Source organism: Magallana gigas, chromosome 4 (assembly GCF_963853765.1).
Source record: "Magallana gigas chromosome 4, xbMagGiga1.1, whole genome shotgun sequence".
In the NCBI taxonomy this organism is placed as follows: domain Eukaryota; kingdom Metazoa; phylum Mollusca; class Bivalvia; order Ostreida; family Ostreidae; genus Magallana; species Magallana gigas.
Window position 1 is genome coordinate 31,249,102 of NC_088856.1, and position 27,670 is coordinate 31,276,771.

Consider the following 27,670-nt stretch of genomic DNA (forward strand, 5'->3'; position numbering starts at 1 on the left):
TTGGATTTGTATGTTGAACATTGAAGAGTTAATCAATTTCAATTTATGACTGAAAAAGTTAAAAATGTTATATATATATATATATATATATATATATATATATATATATATATATATATATATATATATATATATATATATGTGTGTGTCAGACAACAACATGTTCCTAGAAAAAAAAAATCGCTAGAATTTGTAATTGAAGTAGGCCCCTATTGCTACTTGAACAAGTTTTATCACCTAAAATTGGGATACCTTACCAGGAGTATGGGCAAGACACCAGAGGGTGATATTTCTTAAATAATCCTTATATAATCCCCATGATTAATCCCTTGAATCGCTTATCTCAAAAATTTTTAAACATTGAAAACAATTTAGAAATCACTGAAGAATGACAATTATGAATAATTATTGATATTATACCATATATTTGAGGAACATGCTGTCTGTCCTTAAGTCCTCTAAGCTATGGTCTTAGGGCCTGGATTTAAGTTTTTAAGATAACAAAGATTATGTATTTTATTTTGTTTTAAGAAAGATTATGTAATTTTAGTCTTGGTATATTTGTTTTAAAAAGAAAATTTGTAATCTTACTTTGTTGCAACAAGCACTGTCAAATAAAGTATATAATTTGTTGAAACATTTGATTTCATCGCATTACCATGGGAGGAAGGAGAACGGGTTTTAATTATTCTTGTAATAGAAAGGATACATTTAATTTTCCTTAGATAATCACCCCATCACCAAAGTGAGAACGTCTTGAACATGTTTACTTTTAAGAAATATATATATATTTAAGCTGATGCAAAATATTTTCTGAAATGATGATCATCTATCTTGGAATGTCAGTGTTTGCTAAAACACACTATTACCATATTTACTTCCTATAATAAGATTTTTGGGAGTTAGATTTTTATATTTAAAAAAAGCAAGATATGTGAAAAGTGAAATATAGTGAAACTGCTAGGTTACACATACTGAAATGAAATATGGTGGGTCAAATTCTGTTTGAGTATGAATAGACTACTTTTGACAAAGTTATTGCCCTTGGGCTTTAAAAAAATTCTTATGATTTGCAGTTCCATTCATTTTCTTTGCAGAGGCTGCACATACTCAAATGAAATTTGGTATACAGATTTATCATAAGAATATTTAGGTCAAGTTCTGCTTTGGGTAGATATCGGGTTGGGGGGGGGGGGGGGAGAGAATATGTGTTTCACATATATCTTGTTGATATTAATTAGTGAAAACTGTAAACGTATTACATTTAGCTGTGTATTCTTTTTAGTGCTCTTGGCGGAAAGGAAATTACACTACAACTCAAGTACAACGCTAAATGTCTTGCACATATATATATTGATAAGAACATTGAGAAATGTGCTAAATCAAATCAACGCTAATAACGCGTTCAAAGATTAATATTTGCAAAACATGTTGCGCGTTAAGACTAATACTTTTCAGTATACTTTTGTAGAAAAATAAAGGGCTTGATAACATTCAAGGCATCCAATTTCTTGTTTGTAGAAGTCTTAAAGCCCTTATTATTTATTTGCTGGTCCATAAACAGTCTGGATGTTAATTAATTGACAAAAAAATCAGGCGTTTAACAAATTGTAGCAGATTTTAGTTTTGTTTCCTAATATATTGTCATATATCTTCCTATTTTATAATAATGTTAAAATACATGGTCTTGAGTGAGTATAAGAACTTGAACCTAGTCTGTTAACAAGCTGAAACTTTTAAAATTGCATGCTGGTCCATCTGTTAATTAAGAGCTAATTTAAAAATGAAGCTCATAAAGTTTGAATGTAAGAACAATTTTGAATTGAAGCCTATACTTACGAGCTTTTAAACTCTTAAATCCTTTAACTCCTAATGTTTATATGTTGGTCCGTCCGTCTGTCCGTCTGTCTGTAAACTTTTCACATTTTCAACATCTTCTCAAGAACCACTGGGCCAATTTCAACCAAACTTGGCACAAAGCATCCTTAGCCTAAGGGGATTTAAATTTGTGAAAATTAAGGATCACGCCTTTTTGCAAAGGGAGATAATTAGGAATTTATGAAAATTTTCGAGAAATTTTCAAAAATCTTCTTCTCATGAACCATAAGACCAGGAAAGCTGAAACTTGTGTGGAAGCATCATCTGGTAGTGTAGATTCTAATTTGTGAAAATCATGACCCCCGGGGGTAGGGTGGGGCCACAATGGGGGGAGGGTCGAAGTTTTACATAGGAATATACAGAGTAAATCTGAGAAAATCTTCTTCTCATGAACCATAAGACCAGGAAAGCTGAAACTTGTGTGGAAGCATCCTCAGGTAGTGTAAATTCTAATTTGTGAAAATCATGACCCCGGGGGTAGGGTGGGGCCACAATGGGGGATCGACGTTTTACATAGGAATATATAGGGTAAATCTTTAAAAATCTTCTTCTCATGAACCATAAGACCAGGAAAGCTGAAACTTGTGTGGAAGCATCCTCAGGTAGTGTAAATTCTAATTTGTGAAAATCATGACCCTCGAGGGTAGGGTGGGGCCACAATGGGGGGTCAAAGTTTTACATAGGAATATATAGGGTAAATCTTTAAAAATCTTCTTCTCCTGAACCATAAGACCAGGAAAGCTGAAACTTGTGTGGAAGCATCCTCAGGTAGTGTAAATTTTAATTTGGGAAAATCATGACCCCCGGGGGTAGGGTGGGGCCACAATTGGGGGTCGAAATTTAACATAGGAATATATAGAGTAAATCTTTAAAAATCTTCTTCTCAGGAACCATAAGACCAGGAAAGCTAAAACTTGTGTGGAAGCATCCTCAGGTAGTGTAAATTCACAGTTGTGAAAATCATGACCCCCGGGGGTAGGGTGGGGCCACGATGGGGTGTCGAAGTTTAACATAGGAATATATAAAGTAAATCTTTAAAAATCTTCCTTTCAGAAACTAATCAGCCAGGAAAGCTGAAACTTGTGTGGAAGCATCCTCAGGTAGTGTAAATTCATATTTGTGAAAATCATGATCCCCAGGGGTAGGGTGGGGCCACAATGAGGTGTCGAAGTTTTATTACATAGGAATATATAGAGTAAATCTTTAAAAATCTTCTTCTCAGAAACTAATCAGCCAGGAAAGCTGACACTTGTGTGGAAGCATCCTCAGGTAGTGTAGATTCAAAGTTGTGAAAATCATGACCCCCGGGGGTAGGGTGGGGCCACAATGGGGGATCGAAGTTTTACATAGGAATATATAGAGTAAATCTTTGAAAATCTTCTTCTCATGAACCATAAGACCAGGAAAGCTGAAACTTGTGTGGAAGCATCCTCAGGTAGTGTAAATTCTAATTTGTGAAAATCATGACCCCGGGGGTAGGGTGGGGCCACAATGGGGGATCGACGTTTTTACATAGGAATATATAGGGTAAATCTTTAAAAATCTTCTTCTCATGAACCATAAGACCAGGAAAGCTGAAAGTTGTGTGGAAGCATCCTCAGGTAGTGTAAATTCTAATTTATGAAAATCATGACCCTCGAGGGTAGGGTGGGGCCACAATGGGGGGTCAAAGTTTTACATAGGAATATATAGGGTAAATCTTTAAAAATCTTCTTCTCCTGAACCATAAGACCAGGAAAGCTGAAACTTGTGTGGAAGCATCCTCAGGTAGTGTAAATTTTAATTTGTGAAAATCATGACCCCCGGGGGTAGGGTGGGGCCACAAGATGGGGTCGAAATTTAACATAGGAATATATAGAGTAAATCTTTTAAAAATCTTCTTCTCAGGAACCATAAGACCAGGAAAGCTGAAACTTGTGTGGAAGCATCCTCAGGTAGTGTAAATTCTTATTTGTGAAAATCATGATCCCCAGGGGTAGGGTGGGGCCACAATGAGGTGTCGAAGTTTTATTACATAGGAATATATAGAGTAAATCTTTGAAAATCTTCTTCTCAGAAACTAATCAGCCAGGAAAGCTGACACTTGTGTGGAAGCATCCTCAGGAAGTGTAGATTCAAAGTTGTGAAAATCATGACCCCCGGGGGTAGGGTGGGGCCACAATGGGGGATCGAAGTTTTACATAGGAATATATAGAATAAATCTTTGAAAATCTTCTTCTCATGAACCATAAGACCAGGAAAGCTGAAACTTGTGTGGAAGCATCCTCAGGTAGTGTAAATTCTAATTTGTGAAAATCATGACCCCGGGGGTAGGGTGGGGCCACAATGGGGGATCGACGTTTTACATAGGAATATATAGGGTAAATCTTTAAAAATCTTCCTTTCAGAAACTAATCAGCCAGGAAAGCTGAAACTTGTGTGGAAGCATCCTCAGGTAGTGTAAATTCATATTTGTGAAATTCATGATCCCCAGGGGTAGGGTGGGGCCACAATGAGGTGTCGAAGTTTTATTACATAGGAATATATAGAGTAAATCTTTAAAAATCTTCTTCTCAGAAACTAATCAGCCAGGAAAGCTGACACTTGTGTGGAAGCATCCTCAGGTAGTGTAGATTCAAAGTTGTGAAAATCATGACCCCCGGGGGTAGGGTGGGGCCACAATGGGGGATCGAAGTTTTACATAGGAATATATAGAGTAAATCTTTGAAAATCTTCTTCTCATGAACCATAAGACCAGGAAAGCTGAAACTTGTGTGGAAGCATCCTCAGGTAGTGTAAATTCTAATTTGTGAAAATCATGACCCCGGGGGTAGGGTGGGGCCACAATGGGGGATCGACGTTTTACATAGGAATATATAGGGTAAATCTTTAAAAATCTTCTTCTCATGAACCATAAGACCAGGAAAGCTGAAACTTGTGTGGAAGCATCCTCAGGTAGTGTAAATTCTAATTTGTGAAAATCATGACCCTCGAGGGTAGGGTGGGGCCACAATGGGGGGGTCAAAGTTTTACATAGGAATATATTGAGTAAATCTTTAAAAATCTTCTTCTCCTGAACCATAAGACCAGGAAAGCTGAAACTTGTGTGGAAGCATCCTCAGGTAGTGTAAATTCTAATTTGTGAAAATCATGACCCCCGGGGGTAGGGTGGGGCCACAAGATGGGGTCGAAATTTAACATAGGAATATATAGAGTAAATCTTTAAAAATCTTCTTCTCAGGAACCATAAGACCAGGAAAGCTAAAACTTGTGTGGAAGCATCCTCAGGTAGTGTAAATTCACAGTTGTGAAAATCATGACCCCCGGGGGTAGGGTGGGGCCACAATGGGGTGTCGAAGTTTAACATAGGAATATATAAAGTAAATCTTTAAAAATCTTCCTTTCAGAAACTAATCAGCCAGGAAAGCTGAAATTTGTGTGGAAGCATCCTCAGGTAGTGTAAATTCATATTTGTGAAAATCATGATCCCCAGGGGTAGGGTGGGGCCACAATGAGGTGTCGAAGTTTTATTACATAGGAATATATAGAGTAAATCTTTAAAAATCTTCTTCCCAGAAACTAATCAGCCAGGAAAGCTGACACTTGTGTGGAAGCATCCTCAGGTAGTGTAGATTCAAAGTTGTGAAAATCATGACCCCCGGGGGTAGGGTGGGGCCACAATGGGGGATCGAAGTTTTACATAGGAATATATAGAGTAAATCTTTGAAAATCTTCTTCTCATGAACCATAAGACCAGGAAAGCTGAAACTTGTGTGGAAGCATCCTCAGGTAGTGTAAATTCTAATTTGTGAAAATCATGACCCCGGGGGTAGGGTGGGGCCACAATGGGGGATCGACGTTTTACATAGGAATATATAGGGTAAATCTTTAAAAATCTTCTTCTCATGAACCATAAGACCAGGAAAGCTGAAACTTGTGTGGAAGCATCCTCAGGTAGTGTAAATTCTAATTTATGAAAATCATGACCCTCGAGGGTAGGGTGGGGCCACAATGGGGGGTCAAAGTTTTACATAGGAATATATAGGGTAAATCTTTAAAAATCTTCTTCTCCTGAACCATAAGACCAGGAAAGCTGAAACTTGTGTGGAAGCATCCTCAGGTAGTGTAAATTCACAGTTGTGAAAATCATGACCCCCGGGGGTAGGGTTGGGCCACAATGGGGTGTCGAAGTTTAACATAGGAATATATAGAGTAAATCTTTAAAAATCTTCTTCTCAGGAACCATAAGACCAGGAAAGCTGAAACTTGTGTGGAAGCATCCTCAGGTAGTGTAAATTCACAGTTGTGAAAATCATGACCCCCGGGGGTAGGGTTGGGCCACAATGGGGTGTCGAAGTTTAACATAGGAATATATAAAGTAAATCTTTAAAAATCTTCCTTTCAGAAACTAATCAGCCAGGAAAGCTGAAACTTGTGTGGAAGCATCCTCAGGTAGTGTAAATTCTTATTTGTGAAAATCATGATCCCCAGGGGTAGGGTGGGGCCACAATGAGGTGTCGAAGTTTTATTACAAAGGAATATATAGAGTAAATCTTTGAAAATCTTCTTCTCAGAAACTAATCAGCCAGGAAAGCTGACACTTGTGTGGAAGCATCCTCAGGAAGTGTAGATTCAAAGTTGTGAAAATCATGACCCCCGGGGGTAGGGTGGGGCCACAATGGGGGATCGAAGTTTTACATAGGAATATATAGAGTAAATCTTTGAAAATCTTCTTCTCATGAACCATAAGACCAGGAAAGCTGAAACTTGTGTGGAAGCATCCTCAGGTAGTGTAAATTCTAATTTGTGAAAATCATGACCCCGGGGGTAGGGTGGGGCCACAATGGGGGATCGACGTTTTACATAGGAATATATAGGGTAAATCTTTAAAAATCTTCCTTTCAGAAACTAATCAGCCAGGAAAGCTGAAACTTGTGTGGAAGCATCCTCAGGTAGTGTAAATTCATATTTGTGAAATTCATGATCCCCAGGGGTAGGGTGGGGCCACAATGAGGTGTCGAAGTTTTATTACATAGGAATATATAGAGTAAATCTTTAAAAATCTTCTTCTCAGAAACTAATCAGCCAGGAAAGCTGACACTTGTGTGGAAGCATCCTCAGGTAGTGTAGATTCAAAGTTGTGAAAATCATGACCCCCGGGGGTAGGGTGGGGCCACAATGGGGGATCGAAGTTTTACATAGGAATATATAGAGTAAATCTTTGAAAATCTTCTTCTCATGAACCATAAGACCAGGAAAGCTGAAACTTGTGTGGAAGCATCCTCAGGTAGTGTAAATTCTAATTTGTGAAAATAATGACCCCGGGGGTAGGGTGGGGCCACAATGGGGGATCGACGTTTTACATAGGAATATATAGGGTAAATCTTTAAAAATCTTCTTCTCATGAACCATAAGACCAGGAAAGCTGAAACTTGTGTGGAAGCATCCTCAGGTAGTGTAAATTCTAATTTGTGAAAATCATGACCCTCGAGGGTAGGGTGGGGCCACAATGGGGGATCGAAGTTTTACACAGGAATATATTGAGTAAATCTTTAAAAATCTTCTTCTCCTGAACCATAAGACCAGGAAAGCTGAAACTTGTGTGGAAGCATCCTCAGGTAGTGTAAATTCTAATTTGTGAAAATCATGACCCCCGGGGGTAGGGTGGGGCCACAAGATGGGGTCGAAATTTAACATAGGAATATATAGAGTAAATCTTTAAAAATCTTCTTTTCAGGAACCATAAGACCAGGAAAGCTGAAACTTGTGTGGAAGCATCCTCAGGTAGTGTAAATTCACAGTTGTGAAAATCATGACCCCCGGGGGTAGGGTGGGGCCACAATGGGGGATCGAAGTTTTACATAGGAATATATAGAGTAAATCTTTGAAAATCTTCTTCTCATGAACCATAAGACCAGGAAAGCTGAAACTTGTGTGGAAGCATCCTCAGGTAGTGTAAATTCTAATTTGTGAAAATCATGACCCCGGGGGTAGGGTGGGGCCACAATGGGGGATCGACGTTTTACATAGGAATATATAGGGTAAATCTTTAAAAATCTTCTTTTCATGAACCATAAGACCAGGAAAGCTGAAACTTGTGTGGAAGCATCCTCAGGTAGTGTAAATTCTAATTTGTGAAAATCATGACCCTCGAGGGTAGGGTGGGGCCACAATGGGGGGTCAAAGTTTTACATAGGAATATATTGAGTAAATCTTTAAAAATCTTCTTCTCCTGAACCATAAGACCAGGAAAGCTGAAACTTGTGTGGAAGCATCCTCAGGTAGTGTAAATTCTAATTTGTGAAAATCATGACCCCCGGGGGTAGGGTGGGGCCACAAGATGGGGTCGAAATTTAACATAGGAATATATAGAGTAAATCTTTAAAAATCTTCCTTTCAGGAACCATAAGACCAGGAAAGCTAAAACTTGTGTGGAAGCATCCTCAGGTAGTGTAAATTCACAGTTGTGAAAATCATGACCCCCGGGGGTAGGGTGGGGCCACAATGGGGGATCGACGTTTTACATAGGAATATATAGGGTAAATCTTTAAAAATCTTCTTCTCATGAACCATAAGACCAGGAAAGCTGAAAGTTGTGTGGAAGCATCCTCAGGTAGTGTAAATTCTAATTTATGAAAATCATGACCCTCGAGGGTAGGGTGGGGCCACAATGGGGGGTCAAAGTTTTACATAGGAATATATAGGGTAAATCTTTAAAAATCTTCTTCTCCTGAACCATAAGACCAGGAAAGCTGAAACTTGTGTGGAAGCATCCTCAGGTAGTGTAAATTTTAATTTGTGAAAATCATGACCCCCGGGGGTAGGGTGGGGCCACAATTGGGGGTCGAAATTTAACATAGGAATATATAGAGTAAATCTTTTAAAAATCTTCTTCTCAGGAACCATAAGACCAGGAAAGCTGAAACTTGTGTGGAAGCATCCTCAGGTAGTGTAAATTCTTATTTGTGAAAATCATGATCCCCAGGGGTAGGGTGGGGCCACAATGAGGTGTCGAAGTTTTATTACATAGGAATATATAGAGTAAATCTTTGAAAATCTTCTTCTCAGAAACTAATCAGCCAGGAAAGCTGACACTTGTGTGGAAGCATCCTCAGGAAGTGTAGATTCAAAGTTGTGAAAATCATGACCCCCGGGGGTAGGGTGGGGCCACAATGGGGGATCGAAGTTTTACATAGGAATATATAGAGTAAATCTTTGAAAATCTTCTTCTCATGAACCATAAGACCAGGAAAGCTGAAACTTGTGTGGAAGCATCCTCAGGTAGTGTAGATTCATAGTTGTGAAAATCATGACCCCGGGGGTAGGGTGGGGCCACAATGGGGGATCGACGTTTTACATAGGAATATATAGGGTAAATCTTTAAAAATCTTCCTTTCAGAAACTAATCAGCCAGGAAAGCTGACACTTGTGTGGAAGCATCCTCAGGTAGTGTAAATTCATATTTGTGAAATTCATGATCCCCAGGGGTAGGGTGGGGCCACAATGAGGTGTCGAAGTTTTATTACATAGGAATATATAAAGTAAATCTTTAAAAATCTTCTTCTCAGAAACTAATCAGCCAGGAAAGCTGACACTTGTGTGGAAGCATCCTCAGGTAGTGTAGATTCATATTTGTGAAATTCATGATCCCCAGGGGTAGGGTGGGGCCACAATGAGGTGTCGAAGTTTTATTACATAGGAATATATAGAGTAAATCTTTAAAAATCTTCTTCTCAGAAACTAATCAGCCAGGAAAGCTGACACTTGTGTGGAAGCATCCTCAGGTAGTGTAGATTCAAAGTTGTGAAAATCATGACCCCCGGGGGTAGGGTGGGGCCACAATGGGGGATCGAAGTTTTACATAGGAATATATAGAGTAAATCTTTGAAAATCTTCTTCTCATGAACCATAAGACCAGTAAAGCTGACACTTGTGTGGAAGTATCATCAGGTAGTGAAGATTCATAGTTGTGAAAATCATGACCCCCGGGGGTAGGGTGGGGCCACAATGGAAGGTCAAAGTTTTACATAGGAATATATATGGTAAATCTTTAAAAATCTTCTTCTCAGAAACTAATCAGCTAGGAAAGCTTAAACTTGTGTGGAAGCGTCCTCAGGTAGTGTAAATTCAAAGTTGTGAAAATCATGATCCCCAGGGGTAGGGTGGGGCCACATTGGGGGTTCAAAGTTTAACAAAGGAATATATATGGTAAATCTTTAAAAATCTTCTTCTCAGAAACTAATCAGCCAGATGATTCTTTATAATTGTTAAGACTTTGGCCCCAGGACAATTCTTTGGCCTCACAAGAAGGTTCAGAGTTTATGTACGTTTATATCCCATATATAAACAATTGTTAAGGATCTTTTTGAGAACTGCAATACTCAACATATGATATGACTATAAAATCGTCCTGTTAGAAAAGGGACTAATGATTATAAACATAAGAATATCCAGGGGAAAATGGATTTTATTTATACGGGATCTACATGTATTATTGTACATTGTCCAGATAGTTTGTATTATGACTCCATTAAGCTGATTTTATCATACCTATTGTTCCTCAGGTGAGCGATGTGGCCCATGGGCCTCTTGTTTCTTTTAACTATTCAGTAACATACAGCATAAGTTTTATGATACTTACATAAAAAAGTTTGATGATACCTTATCAATTAATAAAATGTGGTCGTTGGTTGTGAACTGGTCGTTTCATGAGGGGATTTTTACCACTTACTGTGGAATCATTAAATTTCGTGGGGGCCAATTTTCGTGGATTGCTTAAGTTTTACAGGTTCGTGGGGACGAAATTTCGTGTATTCTCTTAAACCTACAAAGGATATATGACTTTATTACCCTAATTTATTAATTCGTGGAGGATGTTAATTCGTGGATGCAAGGTACCCACGAATTCCACGAAAATTGAGCCACCACGAAATCTAATGATTCCACAGTATTAGATTCAACTGTCCTAGGTTGTTTCGAATTAACAAAGGAAAAATTATGAGAAAATTCATCAAAGGATTGTGTAATGATAATGGTGAATACCAGGGGATCAATAATGGGGAGAGGAGGGGGCGGGGCGGGTTTTATCCACAAGCCCCGATCGGCGATGATAAGTGTTCGCGTAGTCTGACTAGACTGACCTGTGCGTGCACGGGTTGACATTGCATATGATATCGGACATATACGAAATAGATACATCGACACACCGTATTGTTGACATTTACATAACAAAACTTTGGGCCTACAATAAAGCTATTAATTTCACTACATTCTTCTAGTTAGAATAATCGAAATGTGTCTCGGGACAGGCCTACACAACAGTTAAAATGCCTCCCATATACCCGTAATGTAGCAAAAAATGGCAGAATCTCTCTGGAACGATTTTGGAGAAAATTAAAGAAGCTGTGTTGAAAATAACATGTTGACATTAGGAACTCTCGGGATTTTCATATTAAATGCACTGAGTTAGAGGTATCTCCCGTATTTCCTTTGGTGAGAATATATATATATATATATATATATATATATATATATATATATATATATATATATATATATATATATATATATAAAGGTCGGTCCCAGCCACGTCCGACTCACAAGAGGACCAGGTTATGCCTCAATCCGTCCCTCCCAAACACACACACCAACAACACGAGAGAGAGAGAGAGAGAGAGAGAGAGAGAGAGAGAGAGAGAGAGAGAGAGAGAACAGGATTGGAATTTCAGTAAAGTTCTATACATATAGTATATTAGTAATAAGAGCTGCATGGATTCCATGTAACGGCAATAAATTTATAAATGGTTATATGGCCAAAATTTTAAGTAACTCCAGATATAGATGTGAATCAAACAATGCCATGTCAGGGTGAGAAATTTAACCAACAAGCATTCTGAGAGTATTGCATAAGCAATACACGTCCCCTACCGGTTTGTGGAAATTGTGAAAACAATGCACTGTTATGCAGAATATCAAACCCGAACCATAAAAAATTGGAATATAAAAAATTAATTTTCTCGAAAATATGTCAACCAGACGCTACAAAAGTGTAAACTTGATCTGTAGTTTGACATTTTGAAGCTGAACAGCAAATTTCATATTATTCCTCAAACGCATAAAGAAAAAAAGTGTGGAAAATTGAAGTGGGACAGACAGACGGACGGACGGACGGACGCAGAGGAAAGCTATAGTCCCCTCCGGTAAAACCGGTAGGGGACTAATAATAAGTGCCGCATTTTTATCAATCAGTGATCCTGCGATTAAATTTAGAGCTCAAAACTGTTGGATTAAATTAAACAATACTAAATTATGTGTGAATTTTATTTTATGCCGATTATTTTGCCTTTGTTGCTTCTGATGAGAAAAAGCTTCCGAAAATGTTTTTAAAATACAGTAAATAGAAATTACCAGTTAAGAAGGACAAACCAAAATGTTCCACTTCCGATGCCAGTCAAATTCTCTTTTAAACTACGTAATATTATGCATGTGCAGATCTAAGGGGGGGGGGGGGGGGGGGAGGGGGGGGGGTCCATCTGGGAGGGGGAGGGCTGAAAAGTTTTTCCAGAATTCATGGTAACATGGAGCCGCAATGATTAACAACACGTACAATACTGGTTTTAATCCTAGATTTTATAAACCAATGTACCCCAGTCTCTCATTTTGATAAATGAATTAGCGTATACTATACCATTTAGTCCCCAGCCCCCCCCCCCCCCCTCCAGCGTCAATTTGTCGGATTTGCGTCACCGATACAAAATCTGCCGAATGCATGTATTGGCAAACGCGAATCGCTCAAGAATATATGTGATAGACTCAAGCAAATGTCGTTAAATCTCAGTACACTATGCAATATTGACTCGGTACCCTGGAAATGAATATGCGAACAATGAATATTGAAGTTCAGGACATGAAAACAAAGGTAAGTGATGTGGACAATAGTATGACTTTGATGAATAATCACTATAAAGAACAAAAGAACGAGGTCATAATAATCAAAGAAAATATGACCGACTTTAAAGAACAGACCAGCGAGATCATGAATAAAAACAGTGAAATCGGTGACAGAGTACAAACACTCAACGGAGAGGTAAAATGGTTAAATGAGCACCACATAGACCTCCAAACAAGATCGATGAGGGGTGAACTTCGACGGAAGTCAGGAACAAACAGAGGAAGACACAGAGAGAGTACTAGAAACGTTCATTAATAGGAAAAGAGGAGTTAAAATTCCATATAGTCCATCGTATGTTGCAAAAGATCCAAGGAAAACACAGACCAATAGACAACACGTACGGAGAACAGCAACGTGGGAATTGAAAAATAAGCCATATGGAGTGAACGAATAGAAATCAGCGAAAGAAGAAAACAGCAGCTGCAAGGGGAAAAGCCAGAAATAATATGTTGGTGGACAAGCTATTCGTCAACGGGAGACCAAAAGAATCTGAAACAAGATCACACGATTCGAACGCCACGACCTCACACATTAGGACCAAAAGTCAGAAATGCGACAGCGCAACGTTAGAACAACGTTTAAGGGCTATGCAAAAATCAGGGGGAAGAGTACCAATTAATTCCCCATAGAGCTTAATGTTAACCTAAGCACCCCTTGCTAGTTTGCTATTTTACTTACTTTACTTATCCTTGGCCACATTTGAAAATTCAGTCCAAACACTATAGTCTGTCCCAAGTAATTGCTTCCATCACTCTTTAATGATTTTTAATAAAAATACACATACCTGTGAAAGAAGTACAGTTGAAATCGATGAAATGGAAAATATTAAAGATATCTTCATTGATTAATTAATATCCCTTTTCACTCATTAAAGTTCACAGGAACACAACGTCATCATCCGGGCTTTTTAATGGCTGATGCAATGCAAAATCCCCGTAGACTTTCTATTTTAGGGTGTGAATTGAAATCTGAAGCGGTAGAGGGGGCGTTTCAAAACATAATCTGGACATTTTTCATATTTAATTTAGTGGATGAACCTAGTTTGAGCACAAAGGTATTTATCATTATCGAAATATCAAGCGAAAAGTGGTGGAAGCAAAAACTCGGGACAGAGTATAACAAAATATTACTGGAAATACCGGTATATAGTGTCCCACGGCGTTTATATGTCAAAATTAAGCTTGTTTACAACTTACAGCAATCGGTAGCAAATGAATCCAAGTCTCAAAAATGACATCCATCCCCTATTTCAACCCCTCTTATTTCTTTACTTTCTGTAGTACTTCTTCAATTCACCATTGAATTAATTCAACAGAGATTTTACTTTGAAATAATCATTATTTCAGCAATTAATTCAGCCAATCACCCAATCCATACCTTTTGTCTGCGCGACTCAATCTTGTATTAACACTTGACATGTCTGATGTCAACATCCGCTGCATTGGTACTCTCATTCCATCAACGTAACTATCGTCAATTCGTGTGTATGATATTGAAATTGGAAGTTTGAATGTTAATGGCTTATGTTCTACATTACAATCCGCAGATTTTTTTTTTAGAATTTATAAATGAACATTATATTGTGCTTTTAACCGTTATTACGGAAACCAAAACATTGTGCAGATGTCATGGAAGTGGAAAACCACAGTGACACTTTCATAAGTAAACGTGGTAATTTACACAAAGGTCAAACCTATCAACTCAGTTATCGGGGGGGGGGGGGGGGGGGGGTGTTTTCTATGTAGCAACACTTTAAGCAACATTGTTTCTTTAATTACCAATGAATGTGACCATGTTTTGTGGATAAGAGTAAAAAAAGGCATTATACTAGATAAGTGCTAAATTTATATAAAGACTTGATTACAGGGTCTCTTTATATAATGTTACCACATGTGAACTCTCGTTATTCATCTAAAAACTTTTTGACGAACTTAAAAAAAATGGTGACATTTGAAACTGATATTGAATGTGTAAGGCCTGGTTGGTGATTTTAACAGTAGAGTGGTGTGTAAAGAAAGAGTATACATGTATTGAGCTCGTAGATTTTGAAAACCATGTTTTGATACCTCCATTTTACAAAATACATGTAGTACTAACGATTCATGGAACCACAGAAATGTTAATTCTTTATAGACAGGGAATCAAAGGATTATGCATTGTCAAACAAATGTATGGATATATGCAAATACATGTACATATAGCCAAAAAAAGGGTTACTAATATCGACGAAAAGTTCACTTATCATAATGTTGTACATACACTAGTAAAATATTCGGTACCTTATCATTGTTTGGAGGATAGACTTGAATATTGCACAACTGAACATGCATCTTTGAATTACATTGATAATATTGTAGAAGAAACTGGTAATGTAAATTTACTTGTACAAAGTGCAAAAGAAGCTTTTGGTACACAAAAAATGTATTCATATATTAATAAAAACCCGAGTGCTTTTATGAAAGCATGGGTTACAAGAGAATGTAAATATGGTAGACAAATTTTAGAAAAGCAATAAGATTATGAAAAAAATATTGAGGATAAATATTTAGATATGATTTGTATAAAAAAGAAAGATCATACAAGAAGACATTAAAACATGCAATCGATCACCATAGACCAACAATGAAAGATTCAAGTATATTCGAACACCAGGCCCCGGGGTCATAAAAGTTAAACGAGCTCACTTTTGATCTGTCTCACTTTTCCACCATATATTTCTTTTGTAAAAGTGAGAATGAGATCAAAACTGAGCGCGTCTAACCTTTATGGCCCCGGGGCCTGATCTGATGGAATACTAAAAAATTCTCAATTCCAATTGTGGTAAAGGCCAGCATATGTAATGCTTACCTAAAGGATCTTTTTTTTCATTTTTAAAGCAAATTTTGTAATATTGAAAATGATGGACCATGTGAACATGTTTTGTCTAAAATTTCTAGTATTATCTAATGGAAAATTTAATCATTTTATCAACCAGCCAATAACAAATACTAGTACATTGTAATAACATTATTAGATGTGTTTAAGCATTGAAAAATAATATGTAATGTGGAAATTACAGGATTTTTAGATATCAAAAATACATGTGACATTCTGTTGAATTTTTATGTGGACTTATTTAACAAGATGTTTGAAACTGGAGTATTATTGTAAATAAACAGAGGATACATGGAAACCTTCCAATTTATAACAAAGTACTGAAGTACTGAAAGCCGGGCTCTTTTGGTGTGTCTTTATGCACATTGTGTAGTAAAGACTAAATCTCTCTCTCTCTCTCTCTCTCTCTCTCTCTCTCTCTCTCTCTCTCTCTCTCTCTCTCATGCTTTTTATAATGTCGGCAAAGCGTCAGAGAGCGACCAATTTTTGTAAGTGGCTATAAACTAAAATATGTCTGTCTAGTAGGAAAAAAATCAACGGTTGCTGTCTTGATTTTGCAACAAGCGCTATAAATATAATCCCCATTTCTTCAATGCGCAGCAAAGTAGTTCATGGAAATTCATGCGCATTGTATGTGTCCAAAATGCATTGTCTTGTATTTAAAACACGTAATTAATAAGAAAACTAAAAAGATAGACAATTCTTTCGAAATTAAAAATAAATCAAACAATAAGCCAACACTTTTGACAAAACGTGTCTCTTTGTGTAACTATTTGGTATAGCGGAAGCTTTTACTTTGACGTTGTTCGGATTTTTTGTTTACTTTTGAAGTAGTGCTATTTATAGTAACATTAGCGATTTGCCTGCCTACAGCCAGGACTCTGCTTTCAGCAGAGCCCGGCTAAAAATAATGATAACAATACAATATAATATTCCAAACTAAACACCACTTACACTTATACGTTGCCTTGGTCTATCGTTAATGAAAGATTGACTGAGTATGCAGAACAGTTGGGCTAATTTTAGAAAACGAAGCTGGGTTTTCTAAAGATTATTCAAATGTTGATCACATTTTTTATTATATTCTTTCATAAAATTATTAAGACATTTATAAAAAAATTATATTGTACCTTTATAGATTTTAAAAAGGCATTATATTCGATATGGCGTGTTGGTCTACGGACCAAAATTTTGTTGAACAATACTAATGGCAAGTTTCTTAACGTTATAAGGGAATTAAATATTGTGAACTTTGTATGTTATTTCTGTACAGTTGGTGTTAGATAAGAGAAAAATGGGTCATCTTTTTTTATTTGCACTCTACATTGAATGTATTCATGATTTAGAAGGATTTCATCAACAATTGATGAAGGGATTGACAGCACTATCATATCAATGAGAGAAAAATGAATTTCAGATGACGAGTAAACCCAAAGTAAATCCCAACTAAAACTCAAAAAGCATACCTAGAGTAAACCCCAACTAAACCCCGAAAAAAAACCCGGGTTTAGTTGGGATTCACTTTGGTGTTAGGTTGAGTCTGATCTGTACAGATCGCCACTCAGTGGCGTCGAAAGCAATTGACATGTAGGGAAATCTTATCCGAAATCGTGCCCCCCTCTAATAAAAAAGATTACAAAGGTAAACCTAGTATTGTCGCCAATATCATAAACTTAATCCGTCGGGGGAGGGGGATTAATCACACAAAAAGTTTCACTAAGAATATAACAGCAATGTTCTAACTTTGTACAATATACCTGTAAAAAAAAATAAAAGAAGCAAACAGTACATCGTCTAAAACACTGTGCTGGATACTGGCAACTATGCCAGTTCCAAGGTGGTATCTTTGCACCCGCCTAAGCTGTATGTATCGAAAAATTCAAATAAGCCATATGATAAACCGTTATTTAAAGAGCTATATCAACCTTTTGGGTTAAGGTATCTCACTTGTTAAATTCAAACGGGAAATACTGTTCTCCTATATGATATATTCATGTAATTCGTACAGGATTTTAAGAAAATCTTACAGGATTTTCAATATTTCCTGTAGAAAAACTATTCATCCTATGGGAATTATTATTTTCCTTTGGGGTATTAGTTTTTAAAAGTTAAAAATCTCACCTGTCATCTGAGACATACTAAAACTAAAACTGGTTATAAGTGGTTTAAAGTGTTTATATACACAACATATAGACAATGGTCTTTCATTTGTTATATTCGACTTTTCATTTACGAAGCTGCATTTCAGCAGGACGGTGCAATAATGCCACTTTGGTAATGATATAATTATCCGACACAGTGTTCTAAGTTCAATTGCACTTTGATAACTTTATCATCCCTTTCAATATTGGTAACAATTTCATTTCTGTGTGTTGAACTCTTCTCCAAAAAAAAAAAGCATTCTCAATGGCTAATTCATCCATGCATTCACCTTCCCTATCTTCGTATAGAACTAACAGAGTGTGAACATTATCGCCAAACTGGAATTTTTCATTGATAACTTTGCATTGCATTCATCATGCATTTCAAGCGGTCACTGGGGCAAACCTCTTCGTTTTAACAAAAATTCTTCAGTTTTCCAGCGATCGGCAAATTGTAGAGCCCGCATTGGATTCTTTTATACAGGCTGTCTTATTGTCAAATCAAAGTCTCTCATTTAATGTTCTCGTTTTTAAAGGACTCCATGCTAAAAAATTGTATAAATTTTGTACAGTACTCTTTGACAATCCACAATGAATTCGAAGGAATCGATTAAACCAACAATCTTTTTTTTTTGGGGGGGGGGGGGGGGTAGGGGTAGGGGAGGGGGGCTTGCTCACTATTTTGTATAGCCCGCCCCTGTTTCTATAAATAACGATGATATGAGACCTTTGTATACTACACGGACCCGAATACTATACATATCGATGATAAAAATCCTCAATACATGCCCCTTTTTACAAATAGTTACGTCACCATCAAAACATGGTCCTCTAATTGTCCTTCAAAAGCCTTTATTCTTTTCATTTGAGCTCAGTAACAAACTCATTTCTGACTGGTGAATTCCTCTCCTAAAATGAGCATTATCAATGGCGTCTTCCATTCACCTTTCCCAGTCCTTTGTATGAAACTAGCAGAGTATGAATATTATCGTCAAACAGACGTTAGTCTGTATTTTGCATTTCATCTCATGTCGTATTGTCAAATCAACGACTTTCATTCAGTCTCGACGTTTTTTAAAACGCACTCCATGCTATGATACTCCTTTTGCACTGTGCATTTTGACAATCCATAACAAAATAATCCATTTAACTAATGATTTTTTTCTGCGCATGCTTACCAATTTGTATAGTCAGCTCCCGTTTCTAAAAATAGCGATGATATGAGACCTCTTGATTTTTTTCTACGCATCCTCGCTTTTTATATCGAGCTCCTCTACAGGGGCTCCCGTTACAACTCTAAACGGACCCAAATGCTATTAATACATGTAAATATCGATGCTAAAAGTCATTTATACGGATTATTTTTTTTAGAATAGTTATGTTATCATGAAACACACTCCTATAATTTTCCTTTGATAGTTATTTTTTCTTTTAAACATCGGTTACAAAATCATTCCTGTCTGTTGAACTCCTCTCATAAAATAGGCACTATCAATGGCGTAATAATTTATTCGTTCGGCTTTCCATAGCAACTCACTATGGGTATAACTCTACGGCTTGTACTGTACTATTTGACAACCCATACTGTGGCTTTATCAGTATTCGTTGAATACCAATTTTCGCGAATTTCGTTAAGTTGATCCATGAAATTAAATGTTCATTGAAGTGCAATTTCTATTAACATTTTGTATTGATAGGGTCATTGGCCTCCAATTTATGTATCCTTGAAACTGTGATTTTCACTTTATCCACGAAAATTGATACTCTTGAATATAAATAAAACCACAGTAATTAAAATAATGGGGTTTTTTTTCTCAAATAAATGATTGCACGTACCAATAGTCTTTTTTCTGCACATGTTCACTCTTGTGTATAATCAGCTGTACGATGATGTGAGACCTCCTAACTTTTATTCCACGCATGATTGCTCTTTTTTATCCTGCACCTCTACAAGGTCCTTGTTAACCCTCTATATGGACCCAAACACTACGAGTATAAGATTAAAGTCTTAAATACGAAACCGTTTTACAAATAGTTCTATCCTCATCAAGACACTGTCCTCTCCTGGCCCTTTTATAACTTTTTTTTATCTTATTTCAGTAAGAAATACATTTCTGACTTATGAAATTAATTCCTCTCCTAAAATGAACATTATTATTGGCGTCGTTCATCCGTTCACCTTTTCTGTCTTCGTATGAAACTGGCAAAGTGTGAACATAATCGCCAAATTGAACTTTTTCTTTGCTAACTCGTCTGTTTTGCATTCATCTTGTTACATATCAAGCGCTCACTACATGTCTTATTGTCAAAACCAACGATTTCATTCAGTGACCACATTTTCAAATGCATTCCATGCTATGATATTCCATTTGTACTGTACTTTTTGACAATCTATAACGAAATGATCAATTAACCCAGTATTTTTTTCTGCGCATGCTCAAACCTTATATAGTCAACTCCCGTTTCTATAAAAATAACGATGATATGAGACCTCTTAATTGTTTTCTACGCATGCTCATTTTATTTATACCAAACATCTCTCTATGACACCTCTGGACGGACCCCAATGCTATAGATATCGATGATAAGAGTCCCCTTTACGGACCCCTTTCTACAAATTGTTATGCCATCATTAAGACACAGTCCTTTAATTGTCCTTAAAAAAAACCCCATATTTTTCTTTTAATATCGGTAACAAAACCATTCTGTCTGCAGTTAAACTCCTCTCCTAAAATTAACTTAAGTTTAATAATGGCGTCATTCATCCATCACCTTTCCTTACTTCGTATGGAACTAACAGAGTGTGAACATTATCGCCAAACTGTAATTTTTTCCCTGCTAACGTTTTGCATTCAGGTTTTTTTTTCCAAATCAAGCGATCACTACGGGCATAACTCTCCGTTTTAACCAAAAAATTATTTTAATTCCCTAGCTGTTGCCGACATCATAGTCGTCTTGGGTTACTTCTTTACAATAATATATTTTAGACATGCTGTCTTATTATCAAACCAACGATTCTCATTCAATGTCCACGTTTTTTTTTATATAATGCGCTCATTGCTATTAATAATATTCCTTTTGTACTTTACTCTTTGACAATCAATAATGAAACATAATAGTTTTGTTTTTTTTCTGCGCATTCTCACTATTGTGTATAACCCGCTCCTGTTTCTATTAAAAACGATGATATGAGACCTCTGTATACTAGCTATAACCTTTTTAAGCATGCTCGATTTTTTTAATCCAACACTTTCATAGAGCCCAAGTTACACCTCTATATGGACCCAAATACTATAAATATCGATGATAAAAATAATCAATACACGTCCCTTTCTACAAATGGTTACGTCATCATCAAGACATGGTCCTGTAATTGCCACTTATAAACTCTTTTTTGTATCCGTTATTAAAAAAAAAACATTTCTGTCTGTTGACTCTTGTTTTCTTCTCCTAAAATGAGCGCTATCGCTGGCGTAATTCATCCATTCAACTTTCCCATCTTCGTATAGATCTTGCTGAGCGTGAACATTATAATTCTCAATTTGGACTTTCTTCATTGATAACTTTGTCTGTTTTGCTTGATCTTGTTTTATATCAGGCGCTCGCTGAGGCACACTCCAGTTACTAAATTCTTCAGTTCTCCAGATATCGGCGAAATCGTAGCAGTCAACGGTCACTTCTTTAAAATCTTTTTTGCAGACTGTCTTATTGTCAAATCAACAGCTTTCATTCAGTGTCCTCGTTTTCAATGCACTCCATGCTATAATATTCTATTTGTACTGTTCTCTTTGACAACCCGTTATGGAATGATCGATTAAACCGTGCATTCTTACTGTTTTGTGAAGTCAGTTCCTGTTTCTAAAAATAACGATGATATAAGACTTTTTCCATCATGCTAGCTATTTATGTCGAGCTCCTCTATGAGGCCCCTGTTACACCTCCATACGGACCCCAATACTATAAATATCGATGATAAAAGTCCTTTATAAGAATACCTATAGTCAGCACCTCTATATGGCCCCTGTTATACCAGTAGTTACGTCATTATATCAAGACACGACGATCCTCCATAAAGGTCTCACTCGGTTAATATCAAAATTTAAGTTACATTTTCAAAGATACGGATCTGTTTAAATCGATTCCCTGTATAAAAAGGTAGGTGAACTTCTATTTTTTTTTTAATTTGGCGAGGAACTCCATCATATGATATTTATTTACTTATTTATACTTTTGAAGTGCTTTAAAATAATTAATATGTAGTTCAGGAATGATATTTGCGGAATTTTCATGCTACGTTGCTAAAACGTTACATGCGAATATGTCGCGAACGCTGGCCAATGTAGAAGTGATGAAACGTCTATTCATGCACAGGGACATCGTATCCGCTCTACACTATATGACATATATATAATAATACACCCCTTGTGTATTATTATATATATGTCATATGGTGTAGAGCGGATACGATGCCCCTGTGATTCATGTATGGTTTTTAACCATAGACCTCTGATCACAGCTTTAATCCCGTTTTAAAAAGGGCTTGTCCAGGATTTTAAAAAAGAAATTATAGGTCGTATGACAGTCCTACTTGCAATAAAAAAAAAGATTGATAAAAAAGAAAAGTTCCTTTAATTTGCTCAAATTAGGGCTAAGCTCAATTTCGACTTTAAACCAGTCCGTCTTTTAAAAATTAAAAGTTATATATTACTTGGTCTCGTCACGTTATGAAAAAAAAGTTTTATCATTAAGATTGGAGGTACAGGCAGAATCAACATAAAATCATGCTTGGTAGCAAAGTAAAATGATGAAATAGTGCATGTAATTTAACTATTATATGTTTTTATCTATTAGAATGACGACTTTTAATTTGCCAGCACTAATACATTGTCATTTACCTCTTATTTGTATTACTGAGTAAACGGTTAAACTGATCTAAACATAGAAGTTTAAGATAATATTCCGTCATCTATATATTTTGCGCAAACAAACAAACATTTAACAGAAAAACAATTAAAAAAATGAAAATTACATTCAACACTAGTTCGGCAAAGTAAACAAAATCTATTCCCTCTATTTGTGTTACATATATTATATCTACCAGGCGATGTGACGATAGTCGTAGTTTTGTTATATATTTCTGTAATTTACTGCGAATAAGTTTCCTTAAATAGAATTGAAGATGTATTCTATCCATAGATATTTGTAAATAAACATTTTTTTAATTTTCCTCAACACTGATTTAAGGGGGGGGGGGGGTATTCATTTTTAATTAAAATAATAGAGCCTCCTTCTTGTGTTGATTTGGATTTCCTAGGGAAGATAAACGCTTTATAATCTGGACCGTCCATTGAAAATTCCTTGTCGATCCAACATTCGGAAAGACAAATTATGTCGCACGTACAGAAAACGTTTTTAAAATTTCTTTCTTTTCATTTATTTTCAAAACCACCGGGAATATACCATCCTACGATATTTAGGTCCTGGGAGTTATTCTCCTCACCTCCTTAGCGATTCCTGCGCCCCCTTCTACCAACTCTCATATGCCTTCTCTCCTAGCGTCGTCCGGAGACCCATTGTCCTCGGCTCTCTGCGCCGATAAATGCACCTGGGCGTCCGAGTGGTCAACATCTGTTCAATTGATGGCGGGTGGTATGGTATCCCATTAATAAAAATCTTATTCTTTATAATGACTGCGTTTTGCTGTCTGTCTTTTTCCCCTTCATTGCTGGAAGCAGCGTTGTTGTTTTTTTTCTCTCCTCTCTTGGATGATCTTGGGTTCCCCAATCGATATATCACAACCTTTGATCTTGAATGCCGACTTTAAATTCTGACGATCTGGGGGACTTGGCTACGATAGGCTGGTGTCACTATTAACCAACGTTTACATTAAAACTTTGATAAAATCTCTTTGGTTTAAAACATTTATAAAAAAATGAGATTAAAATAATTTTTCAGGTGTATGTAGAATATAAAACGAAAATAAATTGAATATTATTAAGAGTATAATCAAAGCTTAGTTTTATGCCAATCGTTTCATTGACGTTCGATTTATCACAAAGTCCTAATCAAATAGATTACAATAAAATAAATACGAATCAATGAATTAGAAAAAAAAAGCATTTAATACAAATCATTCAACAGAACAACATTATGATAATGATGCAGATTACTTAAACAACCAATTTTAAAGCCATTTACAACCTGTGTAATTAACACCTCTCTTATTCACACTCTGTCATGTGTCACTGATCTTTCTGAACAGAGAACTGCACTCTAGACAGAGATAGTTTATAATTGCTAGCGCTAGCAACTACGTTAGTCTTTTTCACTGGAATACGCATGCTCGACTCCAAAGACGGGGATTCTGGGAATACTGTACTACTGTAGATAGACTGTACCATTTGAATTTCGTTTTATCATCTTCACATGAAATTTTGTGTTTTATTGAAAATGTCAAAAAGTAACAGTAGCATCTATAGGTCTTATAATGCAAAGTTATTTTAAATATTATAATAAATGGCTAGCTTTATCTTAAATTCGTTCAAGCTCGGAAAACAACCTCGGCTATGTTTTCCGAGCTTGCCGGAAAGGCCCGAGAAGAAACGATTGCTACACAACAGTACCAATGGTTCTTGAAAATGTTCACCTCGAAATTGAAACATAATGGTTAAGGCACAGTTCAATGAGCTATGCCATTGCTGATGTGAAGCCCACTCTAGGTTCACAATTCTAAATTGAGACCCCATACCAGCACAATTCCAGTAAACCACTGTGCCTTCTTATTGTTAATTAATCGATTCAGGAATTTAAACCAATGTTTTAGAAATCTGCTTCTGTGTTATAGGATGGCTACGGCGCTAGCTCACCAATCTTTTTAAAAGATAAGCTTGTTATACATTTACATCATCCTCCGGAGAACTCTAAGATTCTATAAACTAATGAAGCTTACAAATGTGGGTTTTTTTTTTTAAAGAATAAATCAGTACAATCATATTTTATCATAATTAATTCTTACAAATTAATTTCATTGTCCGACTGGACTCTCAAAAGCAAAGAGATAAATAGCTAAGAAATAAATAAACATCGATCCCGATGTAAATAAAACCATCTTATAAAGCTATAATTTGTCTTATATACCATTCTGTGTTTATTTTTGTGGCAATAATTGTAAAATTCCGTTCATATTTCAATGTATTTTTTTTATTAAATTATTTTTTATTAAAGCAATATGAGCTGCAATTTTCACGCTGAAAATTTGTTTACGAAAATGTGTTATTTTCTACTAAAATGACAAAAAATATCAAGGTTTTTTAATTTTTGTTAGCCTCATTTTTGTGGGAAAAGCCATTAAGAAGCCTTAATTGAAGAAAAATTGAATTTTTCTCGTCCTGTACAATAATTGAACTGCTTCCTTAGAAGAGAAATCTTTCTTCTGACAAAAGTAAATGATTTTTAAAATCTTATTTATCATAAAAGTTTAAGTTACATGTAGACTTAGCATACTAACAGGTTTTTTGCAGCAAATAAAATTCTAAAATATACAGCTCATATTGCTTTAAACGAAACAGAAAACGGAATTTCTGTGCTTGATCTCTAAATCTTTAATAATTTGCAATTTATTTACAGGGGCAACGAATTTGGTTTCTTTTAGCATAAAACCATGTCTAACATCAAAGGAAGATTCACTAAGATATCCGATCTCGTCTCATCATCACGAAGATGAAAAAACAGTAAATATGAAACATGAAAATTTTTGCATTTACGATGTTAGTTTTTCCTTACTTACATAAAGCATATGTTTACGTTAATCTGAATTTTCATTGTTCATCAATAATAGTAATTTTAAATTGAATAAAATTTAAATAAAGATCTTTTACTATTCAATTTTGTTTCAGAGCAGATTGTCGGGAAACGCAATTTGTGATTTTGTTTCCTAAATTTCCGTCCATTGTTAATTTAAAAAAAAAAAATTTACAAAGCTAAATTTTTATATATTTATTTTAATTTTGGATAAATCAAAATATTGAGTGTGAGCAAATTTACGAATTGTCCAGGTATAGTATGGCATGTACGGATACCTAACGGTGACAACTAAGTACATGTCTTTATTTATTTTTCACATGTACATACACCTCTTTTCATATCTGTGTCTGAGTTCCTTCGAGGGGCTCCTGGGAGGAGATAATGCGGGACATTCGGGGGAGACGGCAATATAACTGTATATGTTATATGAAGTCTTCACCCATTGCACATGTGTCCTAACTCCCAGCCGGGTATTACAAAGAAAGGAGACTAACGTGCTAGGCACCCGTACTAACATTGGAGAAAAAATGTTCATTGGAAATTGTGAATTTGCTTAAAGTTTGTCAATATAAATAATGATTTGCTCAAATGTCCCAAATATAAGTATTAGTTCAAGGGTTGATCCAAAAGTAATGTCACACTATGCACCACGTTTCACACTGGCGCTGTATTGTATAAAACAATAGATCAAAATTTTCCTTATGAAAATTCTAATTTGAAGTAAAATTATGATTAAATTTCGTTGAACTCTTATCAAGATATTGATATTTATAGCATGGTATATACGTATCTGTCATAATGGATGTTGAAATTACTTCAAAATGACACAGAAAATTAATTGGTTTTTTTTTTTGTTAATTAAGTCTTTTAACTGTCAGGAAGATACCGAAACTATATAGTGACGAATACTAAGTAACTAATGTTTATTTCTATATAGATGTGTCCAGCATTACACGCGGCAACTAGGGAAATTCTCAGAGCGAAGACATTTTCGTTTTATTTCAATATTTTGTGTTTCAGTTATGTATATCATATCTGCATGTTAATGTGGAAAATAAAGAAAAGCTTTCATAACTTTCTTTTACAATTGAAAAATGTTATAAAAAAATGTTATAAAAAAAGGTATAATTTCAGTTTGCAAAATAATATCGTAACATAAGTTGGGCATGCTATGAGACCAACGATCTGTGTCTGGCATAGAAATCAATATCAGTATTTAATTATTTTATAAATGCAAGAAGTAATAAGCTTACAGCAATTATCAGTTTTTTAATATTTCTTTCGATGAAAAAAAATCGAAGGTAACATACGCGAAGTAACATACGAGACCCCATGTTAAGGAGACTTGATGGTCAACAAAATTAACCATCATATCTACCTTAAATTTTTAAAAATAATTTGTTAAGCTATTAATTATTATTTAGTATTTATAATTTGAAACAGAAATTTAAACGCAACAAAAACACTATAATTCTCTAGAATTCTATGTTAAGTAGTCGCTGTACCCTATGCCGGTTTTGTGAAGATTTATTTCACAAGTTTGTTTATGGTAGGCTGTCAAAACACGGCCGGTGTCCGGTTTTCAGGAGGTGTCGGTTTTCTAAGGGCTTATATAGAAGAAATAAAGAGGGCGGTGGCCTGTACATACACCAGACAGGTACATATAGCATCGTTTTTCAAATTGGGTTGGGGATCAGATACATATAATCTCAACAAGCAAAAAAAATTTTCAAAAATTGAAAACAAAAAAAGAAACCTAGCAAATCATACATTTGTAAAACTCCTACTCCTAATACGTGGGGGAGGGGGGTACCTATAACTTTAATTTCATTGTTAATTTCCTTATAATTACAATTCAATTATTGACATGATTTCAAAAAAGTAAGGACCAACTCCATTATAGTTCATTTTTTCTATGTAAATATAAAAAAATGTGAAATTTGCTGCAAGTAAAATACCTACCCCCCCCCCCCCCCCCCCCCCGACGCTACGTGCCATTCGATTGATAATTTACCTTGCACCCCCCCCCCCCCCCCAAATGCGT

At 35.9% G+C, this 27,670-nt stretch overlaps 1 long non-coding RNA gene across 1 annotated transcript; it reads left to right on the forward strand.

Moving 5' to 3' along the window:
- The first annotated feature begins 21,822 nt into the window (after nucleotides 1-21,822).
- LOC136274674 (uncharacterized) lies at nucleotides 21,823-27,368 on the forward strand. The gene is made up of 3 exons (XR_010713092.1): nucleotides 21,823-21,978; nucleotides 25,450-25,553; nucleotides 25,719-27,368. It is a non-coding gene; the product is annotated as an uncharacterized lncRNA (long non-coding RNA).
- The last annotated feature ends 302 nt before the right edge of the window (nucleotides 27,369-27,670 follow it).